At 48.4% G+C, this 22,520-nt stretch overlaps 1 protein-coding gene and 1 pseudogene across 1 annotated transcript in view; both read left to right on the top strand.

Annotated features, from left to right (window-relative positions):
* The first annotated feature begins 6,089 nt into the window (after positions 1 to 6,089).
* The window catches only part of Rgs9 (regulator of G protein signaling 9), a 122,145-nt gene continuing 105,714 nt past the window's right edge, over positions 6,090 to 22,520 (top strand). Inside the window, exon 1 of the mRNA XM_023714170.1 lies at positions 6,090 to 6,268. The gene's annotated coding sequence lies outside the window, so the exon portion shown is untranslated. The remainder of the gene's footprint in view (positions 6,269 to 22,520) is intronic.
* LOC111816495 overlaps positions 10,586 to 22,520 on the top strand; it is a 41,727-nt pseudogene continuing 29,792 nt past the window's right edge.

Here is a 22,520-nt window from a genome sequence, read left to right as displayed (position 1 = left end):
CAATGATGGGATAAGTGTGCTTGAGGTGAGTGGGATTGTTTTGAAAGATTAATGGCAATTTGTCCTAACATTGTAGCTTTTCAGCCACACCTTGAATAGCTGGAAAGGCAAGCTAGGCATGTTTAAGATGATAACAGCAAGCTGGAGGTGGTAGCGCACACCTGTAACCTCGGCCCTCAGGAGGCCGAGGCAGGAGGCCTGCTCTGGGTTCAAGGCCAGTGAGGGCTACATAAGCAAGTTCAAGAGGAGCCTAAACTGCACCCTGAGACTCTGTCTCAAAAAAAAAAAAAGTTACAGTAGCCAAAATTTATGGAATCAGCCATATGTAAGAGTTGTCATCATTCTCCCGGTGCAGATGGGAACAGTGATGCGTGGAGTGGCTGTGAAAGTTAGCTGGCTCCCAACAACGCCAAAGCAGTAGGCGGAGACTGGAAACCCAGGCAGTCCAGCCGCCCTGTGTCTTGTGTGGCCATTCTGTGACCCCAGAATGCTCGGGGAGCCAGCGTGCCTGGCCGAGTCGTTCCTTTTACAAGAGAAAAATGACTTGCCTAAGGCACCGTAGCTTGCTATAACATGATTCAACTATAGGTAAGTCTCTGACTCTGATTATATCTTTTTTTATTATATATTCAATGTCAGGCCTTTCAGTTTCTTTCCCAGATTAATTATTACATTTTCTTTAATAGTTTGCTTTTCTTTAAGTTTCTTTTAAAGTTTTCCTTATTTAGAAAAAGATTCAGCAGAGTGCACATTTATAGCAGGAGAAAGAAACTTTTACAGCAGAGACATCAATATTCCTTAGGAGAATCCATCAGACTGTGGTGTAAGAGAGGCACATTGTGGTATCTTATGGAGAGATCCAAAGTTTGGGACAGTGTTCTCCTATTTGCCTTTGATAATTTCGAGCACTTATTTTGGGAGTTCTCTGCCCTGTACTCACTGTAGGAACTCTCTTCCTCAAGACAGACAGGACGAAGGGAAACTTCCCTTATTACTGCATAGGACGGTCTCCTGGGAGGGGTCAGGACACCTGGCCTGCAGCCAGCCGCTCTCCAGGAAGCCCCCGAAGTGCCAGCGCTTCCTTATCCTCTCTATCTCTCCCTCACCCCCGAGTCTACCTTTCCTGGAAGTGATGGAGATGCACACCCCTGTTCATACAAACGAGATTTCGGCTCACTGTTAGGCAAAGCCAATCAATTCCAAGCGATGAAGATGCTCTAAGCAGTTGACTTGTAACTATGGGGTGATGGGTGAAATCTATTGAACTCAAATGCATTGTAAGAAATGTTCTCCCTGTATCAATATCTTGGACCAAAATAAAACAATACAGGTTCAAAGAAGGAGTTGGGTAAATATGATTACTTACTACTATGGTTTGTATGTAGTTGTACCCCCAAAGCCTCATGTAAATCATGGGGCGGTCGCCGCTTGAGGAGCCCCTCCTGTGGCTCGAGGGGTGGGGCCAGAGGATGGGGAGGGGGCAGAGAGGTGCACAAACCGTTAAACTGACAGCATGCGTTTCCCCCCCCACCCCCCAGTCCTGGTGGCCTTTCCTGGAGGTATATGGAGCGGATCCTCCTGGACACGGTGGCGCCCCAGCCTCTCTTCCAGACCCTGTAGGGCGGGAGGGCAGTGTCTCAAGGTCTTCCTATGTAATTCAGGCTGCTTTAAACTGTGAAACCTCCAGCAACTGTGAGCTAAATAAACCTTTCCTTCCCTAAGCTTCAGTGTCGCGTATTTGTCCCAGCAATGAGAGAAGAGTAACTAGGACACTTATCTTGAAGACTGAGGGACCTCTCACTTTTTCCCCCTTTTTTCCTGTATGTAGTCCAATGCCTCAAACCACGCCCACTCATAATACAAACAGGATATGTTTATTTACATCCCAAGCTTTACAGAAATTGAAAAAATTTAATGTATGGGCTTTTGAAATTGGTTGTCACTGAGCATCCCAGGCCAGCTTCAAACTTGAGATCCTCCTAAGAGCTGGGATTACAGGCATGTGCCACCATGCCTACCTCCAAGTTATCTTTTTAGGAGGAGGTTTGTGGCTTACCACAAAAGAAGAGCCCAGATAAGAAAAACAGTGACATATGGATCAAATAGGAGAATGGTGAAGAAATAATAGATGTCAAATATTCATTCTGATTGCTTTATGGAAACCCGGTGTTGGACTTGTGGTCCTGAGGAAACAGGAGATACAACACACATCTCTCTTCATAACCAGGGAAAATGAAACATTTTTAATGGGACTACTGAGGTTTTCTTTGAACTACATTTTTTTTTTTTCTGGAACCAGGGATTGAACTCAGGCCCTTGCGCTTGCCAGGGAGGCACTTATTCCACTGAGCCATCTCCCCGGCCCCTGTACTACACTTTGAAAGCAGCTTCTTCTGTGGTAGACAGAAGGGACAATACTTTGATTACCTTTTGAGGTCAAATCAGATGTATTTTCAAAAAGAAATGTGAAAAGCTAGCTATTCGAAGTTGGAAAGCCTAACACTGGAGTTCAGCTGATGAGATGCTGATGCATAATGAGCATTAGGGAAAGTTTTTGGGAGCACACTGATTTCAGATTAGCACAAACTTTTGGAGGCAGATGCTATTTTCGCACATATTAGTCATTCCTTTATATCTTTGACAATGTAAACGTTGTGAGTCAGTGTTATCGTCTAAGTCAGTATGATTTTTCATGAGATCCTACTATGGATGAATCCTGGAACATGCAACTAGAGACCTATCTCTTGTCTGTAATAATATGCTTTTTTTTTCTTTTTTTTTGTGGTATCAGGAATTGAACTTGGGACCTTGTGCTTGCCAGACAGGTGCTTATGCCACTGAGCTATCTCCCTGACCTGTAATAATTATTAATAGGAGGAATTGAGGTTAGGATGATTCAGACATAGGTCCGCTTATCTTCTCCTGGTCTATTTATTTCCTGAGACCAAATGTTTCGGCTCGTGAGGGCTATAAGAGATGCAGAAAATAAACTGGTAGGGTAGATGCTGAAAATCAGGGATATGCAAACAAATTAAATATGCAGCCGAGACCAAGGTGGGCACAGGGCAAAATAGGCCAAATGAAGATGTGATGGCATAAAGTCATACTGCTGCTGCGAAGTGTCACTTCCTGGCAAGGGGCTGTCTACTAGTGGCTTCCTAAGTCACAGCCATGCTACTCCACCAGCATGACCTTCTCTGTAAGCCATTACCGTCATGAGACACTAAAGATGATAGAACTGCTTTTTGTGGCTCAAGGGCAGCTGCCGGCGGCTGTCATTCTATTTGGAGAAACTCTCGGGGTTTCTCTGCAGGGCTCTGGGCCACCGTTCCATCCTCGTCACACCCCTTGCTGTGTACATAGTGTGGCCCTGGAACTTGAGCTTTTTTATGGCTTGTCTCACCATGGGCCTGTTTCCATGTGGGGTCTTTTCAAGTTTGCCTCTGTCTCCTGACTCAGGTTATTATCGGCTGTTTCCAGGAGTGGTGATCTGGTTGGGCCAGTTCATCCTTTGATGTCTGGCCGTGTCACAAGTTGGTAGCCTACAGGTCAAGTCACACAGGGTGGGGACAAGCAGGGAGTTGTGTGAGTGCATGTGCCTTTCCTTGTAATGAGGCTTAATTAAGCAGGGCAAGCCGTATTGTCTATTTATGTGGGAGGAAGTGAGCCCCGCACGGGAACACTCGCTGCCCCCTTGTCACTGCGGCAGCAGTTTACTGAAACCCTCCACTTTGCTCACGCCCCTTTCTTGGGAAGTATGCTAGAAGCCTTGGGGATTTGGGCAGAAAGCACTTCCTTATAAGTGTATGCAGCACACGGCCTTCTGAGTGTGTTTGACTTCTGGACTCTTTCGACTCAGTCTCACGTCAGCACCGGCAGTCTGCTCCAAGCGCAGAATCCCAGCCTCGCCCCACTGAATCTCAATCTGCGATGCAACAGACCCCGAGACTCAACTGGGCCTTAAAGTGAGAGAAGCGCTGATTGTGTCACAGACTTTGGGACACATGATGCATCTCTGATAAGTGGTTGAGGCGTGCCCAGAGCCTTCCAATTGTCAGTAGCAGATTGGGGCCCTGACACCAGATGTCTTGATTTTTAGTCATATCTGCTTTCCACTACTCCAGGCTGTACCTTCATTAGGTCACTGGTAAGAAGAGCGAAAAAGAATTTTGTTTTTCTTTTCGGATTTAGTACAGGGTCTACAAGGTCTCACTATATAGATCGGACTCGTAGTGATCTGCCCGAGTTCAGCCTCCCAAGAGTTGGGATTATAAGCACGCGCCACCAAGCCTAGTCTCAAATGGCCAGGGATTGAACTCTGGCCGTTGCATCTGCCTAAGAAGAGCAAATTGACACGATGAGGGTGACTATCCAAAGGTACTATTTTGGGGTGTATGAAAAGGTGCAGTGAACTGCTTTATGCCTATCGGCACAGTCCGACCCATGCCATGTAACTAAAGTTTTTCTGGTTTGCACAGCCTAGCCTTCTCCCATGTGTTAAATATTTTATTTTTCTTTTTTGAGATGGGGATCTTGTTAATTTGCAAGGAGGATCTCAAATTCATGATCCTCTTGTCTCAGCCTCCTGCGTGGCTGGGACTGCAATCTGTACCACCAGGCCCAGCTTGTCAGCTCACTTAAGAAGCACGGATATCCAATGATGAGGTCACTGTAGGATTTTAACTTAAAAAATCTGATCTTCAAGTAAATGACAGTACCCAGAAGTCTCATTATACTGCAGTAATCATAATCTAACCAAATCAAGAAAAAGATAAGAGAATGGGAGATGCAATCACAGGTCACAAATTTAAAGTGATTTTGAGCACCTGCTTAGGCAGATGGAGGAACTGGGTTCCATCCCCAGCCTGCCATACTGGCCCTGCCCCTGGGGCACACTGAGACCGTGGTGACTGAGGCTGGGTGTGCTGGCACATGCCTGTAATCCCAGGACTTGGGAGGCTGAAAACAGGAGAATCACTACGAGTCTGATCTGTGTAGTGAGACCCTGTGCTAAATACATTTTAAAAAAAGATTTTGAAATTACTTTGCTTGCTTCCCTCAATACATGTGAAATTTGAAATAAATTTGAAGAGCTGGATGACACAGTAGTTTCTCAGCTGACCCTATGGCGGTGGCCAAGCTGGACGCTCGGTCACGTGGCTGCCTGCCAAGCCATTTCCCTATGAGTCAGCGAGTCGTCAGGCTGCTTTCTGAAACTGTTATTCTAGCCTTGTATCTCCGAGCATGACAGGAACTTGGCTCCTGGGGTGGGATCCAGATGTCCCAAAGAGGCACTTACCAGGCATGCTCCCAGGACCAATCCTACCTGCCCTCAGCTACACGTAGGCTGCTCCGCTGTGGAGAGGAAACACAGGCCTACGCTTGAGCCCAAAGTACCTAAGTCTTAGCCCTGCAAGATTTTATCTTGTTGGAGATGTAGCCAGTGGCCCAAATTTTGTGCTGTTTCCATTATATTATCTTGAATGACTGTACGAATATATTAATAACAGCAATAATGGAATTTATTTAATCTTCTCTACTTTATCTCATCTTCAAATCTTCACCAGATAGGCACTGTCTTTGCACCTTCTCCATTTTATAGAAACTAAAGCCCAGAGAGGTTTAATAATCTGCCCAAGTTGCACAATAAATAGCAGAGTTGACATCTGACCCCAGGTAATTTGATTTCAGAGCCTGTATCCTTTCTGCTCTTATTTATTGTTCCAACGGTTCTCATCTTAATCTGGGAATGGATACATTATAGATATGTAGGTGGTAGAGTAACTAGGCATAGTATTTTTATTTATTTATCTATTTGTTTATACATTGTGGCGATAAGGGTCAAACCCAGGTCCTTACACATGCTAAGCAACTGAGCTACATTCTTAGCCCTTAGGCATGCTAATTAAAAAAAAAAGAGGTTCCCAGAATGGGTGTTAGCTCAGAGGTGCAGCGTGTGCTTAGCCTTGGAGAACTGGGTTCAATTCCTAGCACAGGGGCGGGGTTGGAGTTTGGGGGCAGGAAGAGAGTCCCAAGAGACCAAGGATACGGTGTGGTTTACTGGCTAGACACCGCTTGTTAGTCATAGTTTTACGTGCTTGTCCGTGCACTAGCTCAGTCTGCGTAAAACCAAAACCAAAATCAAACGCAACCTCCTTCTCCAAGAAGGTGAAGTTCTTCTTACTGGGTAGAGAAGGAAGAGGAAGTTCAGAGACGTCCGGTGCCAGGCTAAGTGGCAAGCCGGGGTTCAGACCCAGCCTTTCGGATGGTGAGCCGCGTTCTTCCCCTGCACCGCCTGTGGTCGCCTCCGCTGTTCACTGGGGCGGGACAGGTGTCATTTCCTCCCCAGCCCCTCTTTTTTGGAGTGCCACGCGCTATTCAGCGACTTGGAGGCAGGCGGGGCAGGGATCAGAAGGCTGGCATGGCACCACTGCTGTCTTCGCTCTTTCCCAGGCTTTAGGGGTGCGGTCCGCATCACCTGCGGACCAGACCTCTGGTCTCTCACCCGAGGCTCCGCGGGGTCCAGGTGGAGCCGGACGCCGCCCCCTGGTGGCCGCCGGGCGCAAGGCCTATGCTAATGAGCCCGCGGCGCCGCCCGCTGATTGGCCGGCGCGGATTCCAGCTGCTTCGCAGGTCGGCGGGTGGGCGCGAGAGTCGAGGGGCGGCCGGCGGCGGCCCGGGTCCCGCGCCCTCCTTGCTCAGCGCCGGCTGGGCGGGGGGCTTTTCCCCTACTGTCGCATTTGTGTTCGGATCGCGAATTCATCCAGGTCCGGGATGACGATCCGACACCAAGGCCGGCAGTACAGGCCAGGATGGCTTTTCTGCAGAAGGTAACCCCGGGGCCTCCCCTGGCCGAGGCAGGGGGCGGGGAGCAACTGGGGGTGTGTGTCTGGGGGTGGGGGAGGCTGGGTTGGAGGGAGCTTCCCTGAGCCGGTCCCCTGATCGATTGCATGCACCAGAGTGCAATCAGCGTGATAAAAATCATTTCTGGTTTTCAGGCTGCTTCTTGAATCCGCTCGGCGTGGGCAGGACGTGGGAGTGGCAGAGCAGGGCCACCTGGAACGGAGGTGACAGAGGACAGCTCTGCTGGCGCCGAAGCTCTCGCTGAGGTTCATAAGACACCCACAGGTTAATTTCATAGCTGCTTTAGGTTGCTATTTCTGGATCTGATGTGTGATGTTTGAAAGTGAAAAACGTATCCAGCACACGTGGGTCTAGAGCACGAGGAACACCAAGATTGGGAAACAAGCGCTCTCTCCTCACTGACCCCCGAGGCTGAGGGAGCCCCTCAAGGGCAGTTTAGAGCTGCTCAGTCTTGGAGCCCGTGGGCAGGTAGGAGACTGGCTCCCTGCAGGCAGCAGAGGGTGTTTCTTGTCTGATGGTGCCCTTTCTAGCCGAGTGGGGCTCGCTCAGCCAGCAGGTGGCAGGGCTGGAGGGTCCCAGCCTAGCGGCCTTAGAATCCCACCCAAGCCCCGCCGGAGCCTCTTAGCCGACGGCATTTTTCTGGCCCAAGCAACCGAACTGGCACACATGTGGCCAGAGTGCCCGGGAAGAGATGCGCCTGGGGACCAGCAGGTAATCTTTTTGTTTTTCTGTTACTATTTTTAATTTTTTAAAAAAGAGAACAAAAAATAGTTTTAAAAAATTCACAGAGCAAAATGATAACAATTCAACAATAGTAGTTATATTGCATAGTGTTGTCTTCAAATTCGTTGTTCAGATTAGTAGACAAGCGTGCAAAATTGGTCAAAAATTATATAAACAATTAAAAAGGAAAGAGACAAATTAAACATTGACTGCTCCTTTCAATCAACTAGCAAAAGGCCTGCCAGATAGCTCAGCAGATTAAAGCGCCTGCTTAGGCAGATGCAGGGACCAGGGTTTGATCCCCGGCACATCATGCACCCTCCCCACCACCCCGGCATTGAGCCTGGACATGGTGGCACGTCCCTGTAATCCCAGGGAGGGCTTGTGAGGCTGAAAACAGGAGGATCGCTATGAGTCTGCTCTGTGTAGTGAGACCCTGTACTAAATTTATTAAAAAAAAAATAGACCAGCAAAAACAGCAGTACAGTGATCCAAGCTGTTATATAAAAGGCTGCCCAGGAGACCTTTCAGGGTCCTTCCTGATTGGGTGACCTTTGAGGGCGCTCCTGTCCCAGTCTTCCAGTAGGCTCCACCTCCAGGAGTGACCTGCTCTTGAATGTACCTTGTGTTCCCCTTCTTGCTGACCCTGTCCTGTGTCCCCGGCCACCTGCTTCTTAGAATCCTTCTTCCCATCAGTGCTCAAAGTTTGGTTGTTATCTTCATTTTACAGGAAGAGTAACTGAGAGGAGCTTCGAGTCTGTGTGAGGAGAGAGGCTTGCAGTTGAGGGGCCTGAGGTGTCTGCGGGGGCCCAGGCGGCAGGAGCAGCATGCACCAGGGGTGGGAGGGTGGGGGGGGGGTGGGGAGGGTGGAGGTGGGGGGGTGACAGCTGGGTAGATCTGAAGGTAAATTGTTCACCATCGTGGGCTCATTGTGCAAGGGCAGCGTGATGAGGCTGGACAGGAAGGGACAGATCCTAAAGGCTTCCCGCAGCCTACAAAGCTGGTTCAGATCCTCCTGAAAGAAGTCATGGAGGAATTTGGCACAGGTGACTGATGTGGTGAGGCTCAGGTTCAAGGGACCGCTCTGATATGATCAAGAGGAGTGGGTGGGATGTCTTCTTCCGAGCGAGTCACTTGGTGTTTTTCGGCGACCCCCACAACTCAGTCACCTAGGAAAAGCAGCTTCTTAGGGGAGAGTGAGAGCACTTCCTTTTGTGATTCCTAGGGTCTTCACGTACTTCCACCTCAGGCTTGATGCGGCCTGGGGCAGACGTTCCCACCAGCCAAGGTTCAGCCACCTGGGGTACTTGGACCCCTTTATTTATTTATTTATCGGTACAGAGTCTTGCTTCACAGCTCAGACTGGTAGTGATCCTCCTGTCTCAGCCTCCCCAGTGCTGGGACTGGTACAACATGTGGTACTGGGGATCGAACTCGGGTCCTTGTGCTTACCAGGCAGGCGCTTAGACTGCTGAGCTATCTCCCCAACCTCTGGACTCCTTTAAGATGTAGAATTGGGAAGAAAACAAGAGGGCAACTTAAATGAATAGATGTTTTTGAGAAGGAGAAGGTTGAAAACATGTTCAATCCTGCTGCCTGTTAGACAAATATAAATCACAACAACATTGAGATTCCATCTTACTCTCCAAAATAGTGGCTATCATCAAGAAATCAAATAAATGCTGGGGATGTTGCAGGGCAAAAGGAATATTTGTACACTGTTGGTGGGAAGGGACAACACTACAGAAATCAGTATGGAGATTCCTCACAGCACTACAAATAGAAATTCCATTTGACCCAGCAATTCCACTTCTAGAAATCATTCCAAAAGAGTGCAAGTCATCATGTTACAGTGATACATGCATGACTGTGCTTATTTTTATTTATTTTTTTCTGTATTTAGGACAGTGTTTACAGGGTCTCACTGTGTGGATCAGACTTGTAGCGGTTCTCCTGTTTTCGGCTTCCCAAGTGCTGGGATTCCAGGTGCACGGCACCTCGCCCAGTCTGTCACCATCTCATCATGCCCCGGGGGCGGGGCTGACGCTGCACTCTGGGGATCGAATCCTGGCTGCTGTGCTCTGCCTAAGCAGGCGCTTTGGTCCGCTGAACTGTCTGGCCGGCCCCTGCATGACCGTGTTTACAGCAGCACAATTTATACGAGTTAAATCTTGGAAACAGCCTATATTATTATATGCCTATCAGCAAATGAATGAAAAAAGCAAACGTGGTACGTATGTATAGTCGAATGCCACTCTGCCGTAGAGAATCATATGTAGGAAAATGGGTGTACCTAAAGACCACGATGTTAAGTAAAATAAGTCAGACTCAAAAGATTAAATGTCACACATTTCTCTTTTATGAGAAACTCAAAATACAAATAAAGAGCAAAGTGAAAGATGGTTGGAGAGCCAGTGAGATAGTTCAGCGGACAAATGCCTGCTTTGCCAGCGCAGGGACCAGGGCTGGATCCTCTGCCGCAAAGGCCCCACTCCTGGGGCGCGCTGAACTGGTGAACTAGTCCAGGTGTGGTGGCGCAGGGCTGTAATCCCAGTGCTGGGGAGGTTGAAAACAGGAGGATCACTAGGAGTCCCAGCTGTGTAGTGAGACCCTGTACCAATTATATACATGGAAAAAAGAAAAAGATGGTAGGGAGCGCTTCTTCAACTGGAAAGGGAAAAAAGAGATAGGGAAAGGTTAGAAAAGAGCATTGAAGTACAACAAAAGTAGGGCTTTTGGAAATGGAAGGGGAACAAAAATTGGGAGAAGCAGCAAGGGAAGGGAGAGGAAATGGATTAAAAAAAAAAAAAAGATTTCAGAGTGAGGGGGCTTGCTAGGACCCAGCCCCGCAGGGTACCTGCTCTAGTTCCACTAGCTCAGGCCATGCAGGAACAAGGCGGAAGAAAGCTCTCCAATCCCCTTAAGAGTATTCTTCCTGTCTCAAAGAATCAGTTGGGTCTCTCAGCCAGAACTGCCATGTTCCAGTAATTTGCCAAAAATGGCTAACACAAAGGGCAAGAGGAGAGGAACCTAGTATATGTTTTCCAGGCCTTTCAGAAAACATGGGGTTGTTCCTTTGGGCACATGCATGCAAATCTACAAAAAGGGTGATACTGTAGACATCAAGGAAATGGGTGCTGTGCAAAAAGGAAGGCCTCACAAATGTCACCATGGCAAGACAGGAAGAGTCTACAACGTTACCCAGCATGCTGTTGGCATTGTTGTAAACAAGCAAGTTAAGGGCAAGATACTTGCCAAGAGGATTAATGTGCATATTGAGCATATTAAACACTCAAAAAGTCATGATAGCTTCCTGAAACATGTCAAGGTAAATGATCAGAAAAAGAAGGAAGCCAAAGAGAAAGGCACCTGGGTTCAGCTGAAGCGCTGGCCTGCCCCGCCCAGAGAAGCGCACTCTGTGAGGACCAGTGGGAAGGAGCCTGAGGTGTTGGAAGCTATCCCTACGACTTCAGGGCATAAGCGGGGGTGTCGCTCTGCCACTCAGCACCTAATTGGCAGCTTAAGTGTTCTAGGTCCTACGTAAAAATAAAATCCTCCTGTGTTGTAAGGGTGGTTTTCTTAGTTGAACAGGTATGTGGTGCCTTCTTACCTCAGAAATATTTGCAGCAGATTTTCACTGTACCTAGTAATTGTGTCTAGTCTTTACTTGTCAGTGTTTTCTTGCTGACAAGATTTCTTGAAAGGTATTGCTGAGGTATTGTGCAGGTGTATACCCAAGAATTCAAATATTTATAAAATATTTATATAGGCCTGAAGATCCTGTAAATCATCATGGGGAAAAGATGTATCAGAATAAATGGAAGTCACTTCAGAAACAAACTTAAGCCCATTTCAGTTAAATAAATTGTTTTTTGTTTTTTTTTTTTTTTTAAAAAAAGGAATCAATTGGATTTGGGGGAGGCCTACGGGGTAGGGAGCTTACGGAGCCTTGGGCAAAGTTTAAAATTCCTTGTATCATTTGTTCATTTCTCCATTTAAGGAACAGGAATTGAGGACTAGGAATCAGATATTGTTAGATGCTGGCTAGAAAAAGATTTTGAGACACAGCCCCTGTCCTCGGGTGACTTACTCTCTCATAATGGGAGAGGACCACATGCCGTGGCTTGATGGCACATCATGGGGGATACAGCAGACATGCGGTGGTCAGGACAACTGCTGAGTGTGTTTGTGTTATCTTAGGTGGGTGCTGTGGAAGCTGACGGGGAGCCAGGGCGGGGACTGAAGATAACGGGGAAGAGGAACGTGAACTTAACTCTAGATCTGTTGCGTGTCAGCTGTCGACTGGAGCTAGTGACAATGGCCAGCAGGCCTTCTCTTCCTCCAGAGAGGTTCTAGAAGCCTTGAGACACACATCAAACTGGTCATTTTGTGTTTTGGTTTGTTTTTTTGAGACAGGGTCTCACTCTATGGCGCAGGCTGGCCTCTGACTTGTGACCCTCCTGTTGCAGCCTCATAAGTGCCGGGATTGCAGGTGTGCACCACTGCAGCAGCCCCAGCTGGTCACAGGATGCAGCCGACACCGGGTCGTGCTTGGGGCAGGGGCCAGCTAATAGGCCGTGTGGGACCTGGACTTTTCAACTGTGAATGGAAGCACTGTGGCTGGGATGTGTGTTGCTGAGAAGAGAGTGCAGCGGTTTGGGATCACTCTGTGTCTTTGCACAGCTGGGATGATTAGGATTCCCTTCCCCCCACCCCACCCCGGGGAGCTCCCTGTAGTTTCTAGGGAAATCCCAGCCCTCAAGGTCAGCCACTCACTGGGCCAGGACCTGTGAGCCTGGGTATGGAGTCCTGGAAGCGTGGCTCTCTGACACTTGGAGCCACTGTCCGGGTTCTTTAGACTGCTCACAGCCTTGGCTCAGTCAGCTGGAATCTGGGAGCGGAAAAGCTTGTCTGGGGTGGGCCAGAAGGGTCCCTGACCTCTTTTCTCACACCATTTGTTTGTGGCCTCAGGGAATAGGTGTGGAGAATCCGGATTGTCAGAGAACCTGCAGGCTGTAGTCTGGTCCTCTGAGGCCAGGTGGGTGGGGAGGTGGTAGCACAGAGGAGGCAGGGAGCGCCACTGTCCCTGACATAAGGGAGGGCTCAGAATGGATGTGCACTGGGCAAAGGGGGGCCTGAAGAAAGGCCACAGCAGCGCCCTCTCTGGGGGACTTGAAGAGCAAGGTGGAGTCTCTCGTGTCCTTGCAGGCTGGGTTTCTGCCTGAGCCAAGGACAGGGGCACATGACCTCTTTAAGAAATTTAATAAAGACTATTTGAGGCCCAAGGAGCCAATGGTAGGTTTTGTACTTTTGATTTGTTATAATTTCAAAAGAGAACCCTGGAAGTGAGTTTACACAGGGAAAGGTCGGAGGGAAATTATTCTGTACTAGAGTGGAAAGACACCTAAAAACATACGTGACACACACGCACCCTCCTCCCAGCACACGATCCTTTGCGAGAGAGGAGGCTTTCTTCCTGGGGGAAACCTTCCCCTCGTCATTCTACCTGTGAAAACAGCTCTCATTATTCCCCACTGAAGGTTAGTTTCAAATTCTTCATGGATTTTGTTTTTTAAAAAACACGGAAGCTGTGGGCATTTTCTTCAGTGTTTACACTTCTGACTGGCAAAGCAAACCATACTCCTCCATCTGCTGCTGAGCTCTCTCTCTCTCTCTCTCTCTCTCTCTCTCTCTCTCTCTCTCTCTCTCTTTCTCTGTCTCTCTCTCCTGTTTCTCTTAAGATAATTGCTTCACCCAGTGAAGTACAGTATTTCCAGTAAAAAGTTATTTATAAACTGAAAAATGTTTACAAGAGAAGGATGAAGAAACAGTAAGCCAGTCATTAAATGAAAACTAAAACAATAGGCCATGTGTGTGTGCGTGTGCGTGTGCGTGGGTGTGGGTGTATGCACAAGCACGCTGCTCCTGCTGGACCGATTCTCTGAAGAATCCTTCCGCTGGTGTCTCCTCCCAGACCTCGCCACCTGCCACTCCCTCCTGGGCTGTCACTTTGATTTCCCGCCTGCTGCTGCCTCTGCAGCTGACCAGGTGGTACAGGACACGGCCAGGCCTTGACTCTGCAGAAAGCTGGGTCCACAGCCCCAGAGGGAGCCACATGAATAGCTTCAGTTCCCAAACAGTTCTCGGAGCCAAGCAGGCGTCTGCGCTGATGAAGCATGCAGTCACTCTTGTCCAGCATGCCAGCTGGGTCTTGCATGCTGTCTGACTGGCTGGCATTTCTCCGGGTCGCTGGGCAATAAGACCATCCTCACAGCCTGCCCTGTGCACCTGATCTTGGCCTGCTTCTGAGACTGTGGTCAGCTGCAAATTCTGGTTTAGCAGTAAGGATTCAATTAGTGTTGACAGCTCTTGGTGTTGATGTGGGACGATGCCCCATGCTTCTTCACTCCTCGGGAAGGTGGGAGCCTTCCATCTCGGGGAGCCCAGTGGCCGGGTGTGAGGCTGCAGGCAGAAGTTTTCCATTCTGTCCTCTCCTGGGACGCTCTTTCCCTCTGATGCTGCGGTGGGATCAGCCCACACTTCCCTCCCACTCTACCTGGCCACATCATGAGTTCCCTCACACTCGGCTTCCTGCAGGAAGCAGCCCTGAGCTGTCCTCTGACAGCCGCTTCTTTGTGCAGTTGGCTCAGCGTGACTCCTGTGGGACACACTTCAGCCTGGCCTGCCTCTTAGTCATCTCTGTCTGCCTCCTTTGCCATCTCAGCTCCGGGAACACAGAAATCAGGCTGTTATTTGTAGCAATCACGGTTTGGATCTATAAGAGGTATTCCATTGAATCTCTTTCCACCAGGTTGTGTAGCAGAGTTTTTCTTCGGGAGCTTCCCAGATTGGTCCCTAAAGGACATACTGTGACAACACAATGTTACTCCATCAAATGCCACTTTCACCCCAATTTGTCACCCTTCCTATAATGCCTTAGGGCTTATCTGTTCTGTGTTCATTACTTTCACTTGACCTTCCTAACCACCCATTTAAATAGATGGGGCAGAGCACCTGTGAGGTAGCTCAGTAGACTAGGCACCTGCTTAGGCAAGTGCAGGGACCAGGATTAGATCCCTGGTCCCGCATGGCATGCCAGCCCTGCCCCTGCCCCAGGTGCACAGAGCTGGTGACTGAGTCCAGGCATGGTGGTGCACGTCTATAATCTCAGCTCTGGGGAGGCTGAAAACAGGAGGATAACTACAAGTCTGAGTTGCGTAGTGAGACCCTGTACCAAATACATAAACAGAAAAAAAACCCAAAAAACTAGATGGGGCAGGTATTATATCCCCCCCAGTGAATGAAAATACTTAAGTTTAATATAATCCCACTGGCTTGAACCACCAAGGACACATCACCAGTGTTCCACTGGGTGGCTTCTATACCTGTGGTACTGTATGGGACAGCCACGCATGTACCACCAGTGGTTCAGAGCCTCCTGGGATCAAGGCACAGAAATTCAGCCACATCTCAAATATGTTAAAGAGATCAGGTGATGGGGCCACGGTCACATGGCTGACACTTTCCTTTTGCTCTGCCTTATGGAAGCCAGGGAAACCAGTGGTCTCTTTCAGACCACCAGGGAAACCAGTGGTCTCTTTCAGACCACAGGAGTATAGCTGCATGCTTGGAAAACTGACGGCTCAGACGACGTTATGTAGAGCAGTGAGGGGTCACAGGGCGGTTGCTGTGAAAGCCTGCGGAAGTGAGGTCAGAAGGAGTGATCTATTTTGGTGGCTCTGGATTTGGGGGCACCACAGAGCTGGCTGCCTTGAAGGGCCCTTCTGGTGCGGCTGTGCCACAAGGGGCAGGCAGTGGCTGGGCATGGAGGGGCGGAGGAGCCGACCGCTCAGCAGCAGGACTGTAGCAGAAGCTCCCGTTCCCACTGGAGTTTCCGCATGCACCTCTTTCCCGTCGCCACCTCTTCGCTTGTGTGGCGTCCTCCTTACTCACCCCCGGGAGCTTAGGGCTGTATTTTCAGTGCAGTGTCCTAGTCATTTCTGGGTACAGCTTCAGCAGCACGACACAGCAGAGGTGTTTCTCTTCCCAAAGAAGCTGCGTTGCATGCACTGCTGGTTTTAGCTACAGGTGCTGAGGTTGGGAGAGGAAATGAAGACAGGCAGGAAGGAGACAAAGACAATCTTGAGTGTACTCTAGCTTGGCACACGAAGTTCCCTGAAGTTAGTGACATCTGCATGCCCCGGGCTTCTTTATTCCTTGCTTCTTCCAGACCCGTCATACCCAGGTCCCTTAAAAATAATATATGGCTAGAAAATTAGCTTGGTTGATGAAGGGCAGAAAATTTGCCATAGGTAGAGAAAGGCTTTAAAGAATGTTTTGGGAGGCTGGGGACATAGCTCAGTGGTCTAAGTGCCTGCCTGGTAAGTACAAGGACCCGAGTTCAATCCCTGGTCTGCATGTGCCCTACTGGTCCCAAAACTGGGTATGGGGGTGCATGCCTGTAATCCCAGTGCTGGGGAGGCTGAGACAGGAGGATCACTATGAGTCTGAACTGTGTAGTAAGACCCTGTATCCAATAAATAAATAGAATATTTTGGAGGGGTTTACATCTTTTAAAAAAGCACAGTGGACTAGGCCAGCACGCTTCTCCTGTAAAATGGGCCATCTCTTCACTTGTAAAATGATTCATTCATTATCTTTCTACCTGTAGGTGGGCCACTGACTTTTTTTTTTCCTGTGAATTAAGCCCAAAGTTTCTATAATTCATAAGTTTCACAGATTTCCACTGCTCAAAACACATAAATACTCCTAGGTCCAGGCTATAATGACCCTCTCGCCCTTTTAAAGGCTCTTGATCTACTGCTTTGAGCACTTTAAAGATTCTGCTTTATAAATCCATTTATGTTTTGTCTGATATGTCCTGATTGTGTGTGTGTGTGTGTGTGTGTGTGTGTGAGATGCAAGTCAGTGAGCCTGCAGCCTGCCCCATGGAGAGAGGGAGGTAAGGTCCCTGTGATGGCTTGTGTTTAGATGTCCCCTCAAAGCCTCGTGCAGTGATAGGTGGGGCTTTTCCAAAGATGGCCAGACGTAGAGTGTGTGGCACTGGGACTGATTCATGGTGCAGTGCTGGGCTCAGTGTCACTGGGATTAAAGATGTGAGTGGTACTGGCCCTAAGTAGCCTGGGTAAGAGCTAAGGGACAGAAAGAGTGCGGTTGTCTGTTGCTTGTTTTGCTGCCTTCTGCCCACCAAGAGCTGTTCGTGCTCTGCATCTGTCTGCTGTGCCACCTGCCTCGGAGGCAGCTGACGGGACTGAACCCTCCAGAGACTGTGAGCTAAAGAAACCTTTCCTCCTTTAACCTTGGGTGTCAGATACATTGTCACAGCAACAAGAAAAGTGACTAAGAAAGGCTGCACCTCTGCTTTGGGGACCTCCTTGTTCCCCATCCAATCACAGTGCCACTATTTGCTTACAGGGAGACGGAAAGCTTGGGCTCATCCTCTCTTTCTGTCTCCAAATTGTATCTACTCTCCAAGTCCAAGAGTCAAGGGAAGTGAGAAGAATGAAGGTGTGTTCCCGCACGCACCAGCTCCCCACAGTGAATGTCGTCCGTATGTGCTGCAAACCTGTTCCAAGAAGGGAAGCTTCAAAACCCCAACATTTACTTGGGAAAAATGTACAAGAGTGGCCAGATCTCCACTGCTCCGAGAGGCCACCCTGCTTCCGATCTTTCCCTTGCCTGGACCGTTACTCTTCTCGGCTATCTCAGCTAGGCCTGCACGCCCTCCTTTTTGCTATCATCTATGATTTTGTAAAAATGAGGGAGGCTGTGATGTCCCTCCTCCCTGAGCTTCCAGTTGCCTGTGGAGCAGCACGGAAGGCCTGCTGTGTGCTAGGTCTGTTGCTTTCCCTGTATACATCCTGGGCTCTCGCCCCTTCTGCTTCTGCGCGTGGCCTCCCATCTGGAATGCCCCTCTCCTTGGAGACAGAGGCGGCGCAATCCCACCAGTGACTCCATTAGAGTCCCTGTCTTCATTAGAACCGGCGAGCCACAAGCAGAAGAGTGTGTGTGCATAGGTGTGTGGTGTGGGTGTGTTCCAGGTCAGAGCCCTGAAGGGCAGGTGAGTTCTGCACGTGTTCCCTTGCACACTGATCGTACACACGAGGAGCTGCAGATGGCAGCTGGCGGCGCTGCTGAGTGGTGGCCTGAGGGAGGAGCTCGGAAATTGCTCACTCTCAATGAGTGTTTGCAAAAGAGAGCTACACCTTGCGATATTGCCTTTGTTACTGAAGCGTGACTCAACCCACCCTGACGAATGTGCTCTCATTTTCTGCCTTTTAAGTCCCAGCTTCAATGCTCCCTCTTCGTCAAAAGCCTTTCAGAGGCAGCCCATCCCTTTTCTTTGTGCTTTCTGCTAGGGACACAGAATGATTCATAGTATTAGTGCTAGAGCTAGACTGGCCGGGCTTGCATCTTGGTTGTGCTCCTGATCAGCACTGGGTGTTCCGACCAGTTACACAATCTTCTAGGATCTTGGTTCCCCTTTGCTTCCCTAGTATCCACTACAGCACTTGACACGGTAATTGTTAAATAGTACCTTGTGATAGCTAACACCGTGCGCACTCGAGCGAGAAATGCCCAACTGATGGGCTTCACACGGTTCTAGGGGAGGCCGAATGGACTCGCTGAAGACCGACTCTGGGGAGGAGAGGCACCATCTAATAGGCTTGTGGCTTGAATGGAATGCAAAAGGGAAGGAAGGAGGAAGTCTTGCTTCTTGCTTCTGTAGCTTTGGAGGAGCTGCGGTCTTTGCACTTACCTTGGATGTCTCATTTCCTGGCTTCCGGCGCGCCCGTCATACCTTTGTCTTCCTTACACAGACTAGTGCAGGACCCTAGAGGGAGCTCCGGCCTTCGACTTCTGATTGGATCCTCTGATCACCAGTGTGCAAGAGACTGTACACACTCTTCTGCATCCGACTCTTCAGGCAGGCATTGGAAGCCTTATTATATACTTTCTACCTCGCTCTCTTTCGCTCTCGCTCTAGTGCATGCACTTGTCAGCTTATAATGAACCCAACTTCCAGACAGTTCTCCCAGAACGGAACTCACTGCTGCGTCCAGGACTCACTGTAGAACTCACATATGTCTCACATGAAGCCTGTCTCTCTGAACACTGACAGACACACACCTGCTTGCAAGCCTCCTTCTGTTCTGTCTTGCAGATTGAATCACCAGTGAAAGACATGGAGAACCAGAGATGGGAGTCAAACTGCAAAGCCAGGGGACCTTGGAATTAGAGCCGCTTGGGACATAACAGGCGGTAGCTGCTCTGGCCCCGGCAAGGCTTGCAGGAGGCTGTGGCTTTGTGCTGCAAATTAATTCTGACGGCAGGGCCAGAACTTTGAGGGGAGGACAAAAAACAGACGCTACTTCTTTAAACCACTTGCCCTGAAGTCATTTTATTTCTGTAAAAATGACTATGATTTTTTTCTATAAATGTAATGAATTACCTGCGTTGATTTTAGAATATTAAATCACCCTTGCATTCCTGGAATAAAGCCTAGATAGATGCTTGATTTCACTGGCTGATATCTGATGGAGGGCTTTGCATTTACACTCACAATTGAGGGTCTTGTTTAACCCCCCCACGACACCAACCAGTTTTCCGACTCTCCAGCACCACTTGGGTGTCCCGTAATTCACTCTAATTCTGGCATTACCTGGAGTTGGTATCCTGATACAACGGGCTTCAGCCCTGAGACTGCATCCATCACTTACACTGGAGCGACTGGCTCCAAATCGGAGATTCCCACGGCCCCCCCTTCAGGGTTAATAACTTGCTGGAAAAACTCACAGAACTCAGGGGGATGCTTTGCTTAATATTTCCAGTTTAATGTAAAGGATACAACTTAGAAACAGCCAAATGGAAGAGATGCAGAGGGAAGGGGTGGGGGAGGGCCGAGGAGTGTCAGCGCCCCTGCAGGTACACTACTCTCCTTGTACCTGCTGAGCTTGCTGACCTGGAAAACTCTTGGAACTTGTCATTTAGGGCTTCTGATGGCGGCCTCCTTACACAGGCATGATGGCTTAAATCTTTGGCTGAGGGCAATTAACACAATCAGGAAGCAGGGCTCAAAGTTTTGACCCTTTAATCACTCTTACATCGGGGCTGGGGAGATAGCTTGGCAGTCTAAGCACCTGCCTGGCAAGCGCAACGACCTGGGTTCAATCGCCTGCAGCACACATCCAGTTTCTGTGCAGGCCACGGAGACTGGGCGTGGTGGCGCCCACACCTGTAATCCCAGCGCTGGGGAGGCTGAGTCAGGAGGATCATTAGGAGTCCGAGCTGCATAGTGAGACCCTGAACCAAATACATAAATAAAATAAATAAATAAATGAAATGTTTATTTGGAATTCTTCTTTAATTTATAGATTACTTAGGAACATATTTTAACACTTTTCCTGCAGTGAAGTTATCCTTACTTTGAGGGTGTGGTCAATACAGGGTCTTGCTGCGTAGTCCAGGCTAGGCTTGAACTTGTAACTCTCTGGAGCTCTTTGAGTGAAAAACTTGTTCTTTGATTATTGGTTTATAGCTTAATCTCATTTTAGTGAAAAAACCTTCTCAGAATGACTTCAATTTATTTTATTTATTTTTATTTTTTTGGTGGCCAGCTCAGCCTGCTCTGGGGGTGGGGCTGGCGAGGCATGTGGTGCCAGGGATCGAACCGTGGTCCCTGCGCTTTGCCTAAGCTTGCCTGAGCAAGTGCTTTAGGCTGCTGAGTTATCTCACCAGCCCAACTTCACTGTTTTGAAATACTGCTGGAGCCTTACTGCTTACTGTGTGACCAATTTCGCATATGTTTCATGTATATTTAAAAGAGTAATTTCTACTGCAGGTCTAGCTTCTGATATGTAACAACCGCGTTGAGTTGGTTAATTGTGTTATTTACAGCCTCCACATTCTCATGAGTCTCTTACCTTCTTGCTCCATAAATGAAGGTGAAAGGTATGTGACGCTTGTATAGAACCATGGATTTGGGGCTGGTGAGATGGCTCAGTGGTCTAAAGCACCTACTTAGAACAAGCTTAGCAAAGCACAGGGACCGCGGTTCAATCCCCCAGCACCACATGCCAGCCAGCCCTGCCCCCTGGTGGGCTGAGCTGGCCACACACACACACACAAATAAATTAAAAAAAAAAACTTAAAAAAAAAAAAAGAACCATGGATTTGTCTTTCTTACAGTTGTCTCATTTTTGCTTTACATATTTTTAACTTATGTCACTGAATGCAGATTTGTGATCTGCTATCTCCTGGTTGGATGAATTCATTGTGATGTGTACTTTATTTCTAATATTTTTTTTTTTTTTTTTTTTTTTTTTTTTTTTTTTTTTTTTTTTTTTTTTTTGCTTTACAGTCTTACTTGGTAACGACATAGATATACTTGATTCGTTTCTTGTTAAGAGTTTTGCAGACTATCTTTCCGGTTGTTTTAATTATGTCTCCTTATTAAAGAGTCTCTCTTGAAAGCTGGGTTATCTTTTTGTCTCTACTCTGACAAACTTGGTCTTCAAGCTATATTTTATATTCCATTTAAATGTAAATGAATTATAATACAGTTAGGTTTATTCTTTTCTGCTTCATCCACTTAATGCCCTCCTTTGCATCTACCATTAAGTAATGAATTTGGTGCGGGGTCTTGCTACGCAGCCCCGACCTGTAGTGATCATCCTACCTTGGTCTCCCAAGTGCTGGCATTACAGGGGCATGCCGCCATGCCCCGGTACAGTGCTTGGCCCAGCGCAGGGCCAGCACGGCATGTGGTACTGGGGATCGAACCTGGGTCCTTGCGCTTGCCAGGCAGGTGCTGAGACCACTGGGCTATCTCCTCAGCCCCTCTATTTAAAAAAAAAGTTTCCAGTTACTGCTGTCTTTCCCTCAGACCTGTTTTGGATCCTCTGCTACCCCCACTTTCCCATTGTTATCATCTTGGAGTACACAGCATGCAATCTTGACTTAGTTCCTCTTCATACAATGTGCACCAGTTTCCAGTGTTGCTAAAACCCTACAAGACTTTCACTGCATTACTCTGAACCCTCCCTTTATGTGCTTGGCTCACTTTTAGCAAGATTCATATACCTAAACTCTGAGACATTAGAATGGCCCGGTGGCCTCTAATATTTCCTAACAATTGCACATGCATTTAGCCTTCCTGGTATTCCTTACTCCTTCCTGCACGCCCACGCGCTGACTAGGTTCATTCCTTTTCCTTTTGGAGATCCTCTGATAATGAATTCTCTCTGACCTGCTATGACTAGGCAGTTATTTCTGAAGTATTTGCTTGTTGTCTTAGAAAATTAGAGTGAAGTTCGACCTGGAAAAAAAATACTCGGTCTTTCTCATACTCGCTTTTTCTTTCTCATTCACCCCGAATCATAAAAGTAGGGAGCATCAGGTGAGGGAAGAGATCTTGAAAAGCACTTAATGCAAGTTACTACATGAGGACAGGGGGCGCTGAAGAATGAGGCATGTGACTGATAGGACGTTTGCGCAGTTGGTGGAATACTGGATTCACTAAGAACAGAAAACACGTCTAGGTCAAACGGCTGCTTCTCTGGCTTTCAAGCTGAAGGAGCTGGATGGAAGCTTAGAGCTTATATTTTCACAAACAGATGTGACACACATATTTTAGAACACTGCATTCTGCTGAAGGAAGGATTTTGCTCCCCACAAGCACACTTGGACTTACGGTCCCAGCGGGTGGCTTCCTGAAGAAATGTGTGGCGTGGCGGCACCTGGCTGTCTGCAGCAGACCTCCCTGCTACCCTCCTCCCCCCGTGACCCGATTCTTTCTTCCTGCCAACCTGCCCTCCTGGATTCCTTCATCTCGGCACAGGCAAGCTGAGCCAGGGCTTCCTGGGCGGCTTCCTGGCCTCCCTTGCCGTGAGGGAGGGAAGCTGTTACCTACC

Source organism: Octodon degus, unplaced genomic scaffold (genome assembly GCF_000260255.1).
Source record: "Octodon degus isolate 3935 unplaced genomic scaffold, OctDeg1.0 scaffold00033, whole genome shotgun sequence".
In the NCBI taxonomy this organism is placed as follows: domain Eukaryota; kingdom Metazoa; phylum Chordata; class Mammalia; order Rodentia; family Octodontidae; genus Octodon; species Octodon degus.
The sequence above is the reverse complement of the archived record's forward strand: the minus strand, read 5'-3'. Positions and strand labels throughout refer to the sequence as shown.